The sequence below is a fragment of the Hypanus sabinus genome, chromosome 2 (genome assembly GCF_030144855.1).
Source record: "Hypanus sabinus isolate sHypSab1 chromosome 2, sHypSab1.hap1, whole genome shotgun sequence".
NCBI lineage: Eukaryota > Metazoa > Chordata > Chondrichthyes > Myliobatiformes > Dasyatidae > Hypanus > Hypanus sabinus.
The window spans coordinates 140,360,474-140,367,019 of record NC_082707.1 but is presented as its reverse complement, the minus strand read 5'-3'; the positions used below and the strand labels follow the sequence as shown (position 1 = coordinate 140,367,019).

Genomic DNA, 6,546 nt, shown 5'->3' with positions numbered 1-6,546 from the left:
TTGGCCTTGACTAGTGACTAGTTTGGCTTTTACCTGCTGGGCTTTCCTTTCGCTCAATTTCAAGCTTCTCTCCTAATCTGTGACAGACTACAGGCAAAAGTAATTGAAAAGAGCAATTTGATCTTTTGATTCTTTCTATGTGAGGGGATGGATAAAGTAGGATATTTGAGGGTGTCTGGCTGCTTGTTCATTGCCCATAATTCTCTCCACCACTCCATGGTGGGCACTAAACAGGCAGCCAGATGTACTTTTATATATTATAACTTCAGTCCACTGGAGATGGCCTAGTGACAAGTGCATCAGACAAACAAACTGCACACGTTTCTGTTCAAGCCATATGTATCCAGACAAGTTGTGTACCTTGCAGCAGCCTTGACTTGAGCTTTGTGTCAGGTACTGCCCCAATTTTTGCCTGCACACCTTGCCTCCATTTTGTATCCCTTGGTTCAATCCATTCCTACCTACATCCATGGCACTTCACACTCTTCAATTACTTCAAGCTGCCTGACCCTGATTGCCTGATTTTCAGTGTAGATGTCCAGTCCCTACACACTGAATCAAAGATGCTGACAAAATCAGCAGATAAGAGGGAGATTGAAAATCTGGTTGAATCATGCTTCGACAACAACCTCTCATTCAACATCAGCAAAACCAAAGAGTTAATTATTGACTACAGGAGGAGGTAGCCAGAGGTCCATGAGCCAGTCCTCATTCAGGGATCGGAGGTGGACAGTGTCAGTAACTTGAAATTCCTTAGCATTATCATTTCAGAGGATCTTTACTGGGACCGGTGCGTAAGTGCCATAATAGAGAATGGCATGGCACTGCCTCTACTTTGCATAAATTCAGGATGTCAGCTTAAACTTTGAGAACCATCCATAGATGCACAGTGGAGGGTATCTTGTCTGGTTGCATCACAGCCTAGTAAGGGAACCCCAATGTCCAATAACAGAAGAGCCAACAAAGTGGAGGATACAGCCCAGTCCGTGGCAGGAAAAGCCCTCCACACCATCATTGGGTACATCTACAAGGTGTGATGCCACAAGAAAGCAGCATCTATTATCAAGGATATCATCATGGATGGTGGCTGCTTCCACGATCCAGCCCTGCTTTCTTCTCACTGCTACCATCAAGAAGGGGGTACAGGTGCGTTGAGTCCCTCACCACCAAATTCAAGAGCAGTTATTACCCTTCAAGGATCAGGCCCCTGAATCAGTATAGCCAATTTCACTCACCAAAACACTGAACTAATTTCAGGACCCATTGACTTACTTTCAAGGACTCTACAACTCATGTTCTTGGTCTTATTTATTTATTCAATCATCATTTATTTATTATTATTTTTTGAAGATTTTTCTTTTTCTTTACATTTATTTGAGCAGCTTGTCGTCTTTTACGTATTAGTTGTTTGTCAGTCTTTGTATTTTTTATTGGTTCTATTATATTTCTTTGTTCTACCAGAATGTTGCAAGAAAATGAATCTCTGGGTAGAAGATGGTGACATACATACTTCTGATAACAATGAACTTTGAACATCTGTCCCCCATCAAGAAGGCTTTAAAGCGTTCTGCTTCTTTCTGGACAACAGACCAAACCAGTTCCCCTCCACCACCAAGACCTCTGTTTGCCAGAACTGATTCTCACCCTCAACAATTTATTTTTTGCATCCTCCAATTTTTTATCTAAACCCAAGGTGTAGCCATGTGTACCAACATGGGCTCCTAACTTTTTGTTGGCTATGTGGAACAGTCCACGTTCCAAGCCTACACTGGTAACACTCCCCAACTCTTTCCTTTCCTTGCTACACTAACAACTGCATGGTGTTTGGAAATGTCATCAACTTTATCTCCAGCTTCTACCCTGCTCTCAAATTTACTTGAGAGCTCTCTCCCCTTTCTTGATCTCACAGTCACCATCTCTGGAGATGGAATATCTACAGATTTCTTTTACAAATCACTTGACTCTCTCAACTATCTTGACTATACCCCTCCTCACCCTATCACTCGTAAAAATGTTGTTCCTTTTTCTCAGTTCATACGTCTCTCTGGCATCTGTTTTCAGGATGAGCGTTTCCTTTCCAGAACATCAGAGATGCCTTCCTTCAAAGAAGGGGGTTTCCCTTCCTCTAGCATTGATGCTGCCTTCACCCACATCTATCCCATTTTCCAGAATCTGCTTTCATCCCAAATCCCCACCACCATAACCAGTGATAGAGTTCCCCTTGACCTTGCCTACCACACTATGAGCCTCTAGATCTAAAACATTTAAAACAATGCTAGGTCAGATGGATTGAAAAAGCAGAATGTTGGGATAGGGCTCTGTGATGTTTTGCTCCACTGTGTGAGGCTGTGGGCTGTGGGCCTGTTCCAGGCTTCATGTCTATGAACTCCTTTCATTCTGAATGCTGGTGTTTGCCTTTATTGTTAGCATGATTTGTGTTTTCTTTATCTCCCTGCGCATTGGGTGTTTTTTGGTCTTTTTTTTTAATGGTTCTTTCAGGTTTCTTGTTTTGTGGCAGCCTATAAGGAGACAATTCTCTAAGTTGTATATGTATACATTGATAATAAATGCAGTTTGAACTTCTGCCATTTACAATGGGATCCAACCACTATCTACATCTTTCCCACCCCACCCCCATTTTCCACATTCCACAGGAATTGCTCTCTACTTGACTCCCTTATCCTCTTGTCCTTCCCAACTGATCTACCCCCCGACACTTATCCCTGCAAGCGAGACAAGTGCTGAACCTGTCCCTATATCTCCTTGCTCCTCACTCTTCAGGGTCCTGCTTAGTTCTTCAGGTGAGATGACACTTTTCCTGCCAATCTGTCAGTCATCTCTTATATCCCATGCTCCCAATGTAGCCTCTACTACATTGGTAAGATCTGACACAGATTGGGGCAACTCTTCATTGAGCACTTTCACTCTGTCCAGCACAAAAGGCAGGATTTCCCAGTGGTCACTCATTTCAATTCGACTTCCCATTCCCATTCAGTCATGGCCTTCTCTGCTGCCACGATGAGTTCATGCTCAAGTTGGAGGAGCAACACCTCATGTTCCTTGTAGGTAGTCTAATTTCTTCCCCTGCTTCACTTTTCCTCACTTGCCTATCACCTCCCTCATGCCCTTCTTCCTTCCCTTTTTTCCATGTTTACTATCCTCTCCTATTATCTTTTCACCTCTTCAACCTGTCATCTCTTGTTCATCTGCCCACTCCCATCCACCTCTTCACCTGGTTTCACCCATCACCTGCCGTCTTGTACTACTTACTCTCCCCATCACTTATTCTGGCTTCTTCCTATGTCCTTTTCAGTCCCAATGAAGGGTCTTGGCCTGAAATATTGACTGTTTATTCCCTTCAAGGGACGTTGCATGACTAGCTTAATTCATCCAACACTTTGTGTGTGTTCTCTAGTTAACGGTTCAGCATCACATCTCCTCTGCAGTATTAAGAACATGTCATCAGCTTCTGAATGTGTGTATAATTATTTGCAGCTTTAATATTACCACATTAAAGGAGTAGTTACATTTCAGTCTTAATATCGCAAAAGCAAAGCCTGGCATGGTAACAGGACTGAATCTGAAAACAGCATTTATGATTTCTAGCTGCTTACCATATTACCAGCTTGTCAGGGGTGAGAACATAACCTGTAATTCCTTAGTGCCAAGCTGATTTACATTTCTGACTACTTTTTGGTCTTTATTATTAGCTACTTTGATACACAGCAGGGAATTCGAAAAGCTACCCTATATAATACAGATTAGTACATTTCTGGCTGACCAGCAAAGACAATAATGAAGCTGTTTCACCTGGGAATCTACGGAGGTCTCTGTGTTGAGTCACTTGAGTGCATTTTGAGGTTTATGCTCCATTTTGGTCATGCATTGCATTTAGTGATCAAATGCAAGTGTTTCAATGGAACAAACTGAAGTGGGTGAAATGAGAAGGAACTCTGCATTTTTCACTACTGAATGAATTATTCTAGCTGTTTATCTTTGAAGATCACCAGTGCAGAATCATCCAAGTCTGAACCTAAGCATGAACATGACTACTATATCTGTTAACAAATATTTATTTGCAGGAATGATTCTGATGATTTTTCAAACAAATGAAGAAAGGTAATTCTCAATATGCAGTTAATCCAAATAATATTTTATAGTGCCAGTCTTGCTTACAGTTTGATTGTTACATTGCAATCAAAATTATGCAGTGCAGCAACAAATCAAATTCTTGGCATTGGTGCAAATATATTTTTATATAGAAGCGAACTTGCATTATAAGGTCAAATGGAACAGTTGGCTTTAGTGTTCAACCTTTATTTCTGCTGTAGACTTAATTCAACTGCAAAAATTTGCAAAACCCCTCTTATTGCAGGAATTAAATTTCTTATTACTATGGATATGGAGGAAGCTTTTTGCACTGGAGTCAGTTGCGGTATCCAGTTTTAATTCAACCTGTGGGGATTTAGTTTAATGTTATCAAAGACATGGTGTTTCAGAGATTTGTAATTTGAGGGCATAGATGGCCTCATTTGAGTTAATAAAATGATCTTTTGTGTAAACGCATCTGCAACAGTGTTACTGCAGTGGAAAGCTGATGTCATTATGCTCATTGCAGTGACACACTGTATTGGATATCTTGCCACGCAACTTTAGAACCATAGAACATTACACCACAGAAACAGGCCTTTTGGCCCTTCTTGGCTGTGCCAAACCATTTTTCTGCATAGTCCCACTGGCCTGCACCTGGACCATATCCCTCCATACAGCTCTCATCCATGTAACTGTCCAAGTTTTTCTTAAATGTTAAAAGTCATCCAGCACTTACCACTTCATCTGGCAGCTCATTTCATGCTCCCACCACTCTCTGTGTGAAGCCCCCCCCCCCCATGTTCCTTTTAAACTTTTCTCCCTTCACCCTTAACCTATGTCCTCTGTTTTTTTTTTCTCCTCAGTGGAAAAAGCCTACGTTCATTCACTCTATTTATACCCATCATAATTTTATACACCTCTATCAAATCTCCCCTCAGTCTTCTATGCTCCAGGGAATAAATTCCTAACCTAGTCAACCTTTCTCTGTAACGCAGTTTCTCAAGATCCAGCAACGTCCTTGTAAACCTTCTCTGCACTCTTTCAACCTTATTAATATACTTCCTGTAATTTGGTGACCAAAACTGCACACAATACTCCAAATTCAGCTTCACCAATGCCTTATACAACCTCACCATAACATTCCAACTCTTATATTCAATACTTTGATTTATAAAGGCCAATGTACCAAAAACTCTTTATGACCCTATCAATCTGTGATGCCACTTTTAGGGAATTTTGTATCTGAATTCCCAGATCCCTCTGATCTACTGCACTCCTCAGTGCCCTACCATTTACCTTGGTTTGTCCTTCCAAATTGCAATACCTCACACTTGTCTGTATTAAAGTCCATCTGCCATTTTTCAGCTCATTTCTCCAACTGGTCCAAATCCCTCTGCAAGCTTTGAAAACCTTCCTCACTGTCCACTATACCTCCAATCTTTGTATCATCAGCAAATTTGCTGATCCAATTTACCATATTATCATCCAGATCATTGATATAGATGACAAATAACAATGGACCCAGCACTGATCCCTGTGGCACACCACTAGTCACAGGCCTCCACTCAGAGAAGCAATCCTCCACTACCACTCTCTGGCTTCTTCCATTGAGCCAATGTCTAATCCAATTTACTACCTCACCATGTATACCTAGCGATTGAATCTTCCTAACTAACCTCCCTTGCGGGACCTTGCCAAAGGCCTTACTGAAGTCCATGTATACAACATCCACTGCCTTCCCTTTATCCACTTTCCTGGTAACCTCCTTGGAAAAACTTTAATTGATTTGTTAAACATGACCTACCATGCGCAAAGCCATGTTGACTCTCCCTAATAAGTCCCTGTCTACCCAAATACTTGTAGATCCTTTCTCTTAATACACCTTCCAATAATTTACCTACTACTGACATCAAATTTACAGGTCTATAATTTCCCTGATTACTTTTAGGGCCTTTTTTAAACAATGGAACAACATGAGCTATCCTCCAATCCTCCAGCACCTCACCCGTAGATACTGACATTTTAAATATATCTGCCAGTGCCCCTGAAATTTCAACATTAGTCTCCTTTAAGGTCCGAGGGAACACTCTGTCAGGTCCTGAGGATTTATCTACTCTGATTTGCCTCAAGATGGCAAGCAGTTCCTCCTCTTCAATCTGTATAGGTTCCATGACCTCACTACTTGTTTGCCTTATTTCCTTTTGCTCTTAATACACCTGGAGAAGCTCCTTGAAATTGCCATCACCTTGACTGCCAAAGCAACCTCATGTCTTCTTTTAGCCCTCCTGATTTCTTTCTTAAGTATTATTTTGCACTTTTTATACTCATCAAGCACCTTATTTGCTCCCTGTTTCCTATATATGTCATACGTATCTCTCGTCTTCTTTATCAGAGTTTCAATATACCTTGAGAACCAAGGTTCCTTATTCTTATTCACTTTGCCTTTAATCCTGA

General features: G+C 41.2%; 1 protein-coding gene across 3 annotated transcripts in view; it reads left to right on the top strand.

Moving 5' to 3' along the window:
- Positions 1-6,546, top strand: part of stxbp6 (syntaxin binding protein 6 (amisyn)) — a 340,603-nt gene that overhangs the window by 132,143 nt on the left and 201,914 nt on the right. The window lies entirely within an intron of this gene.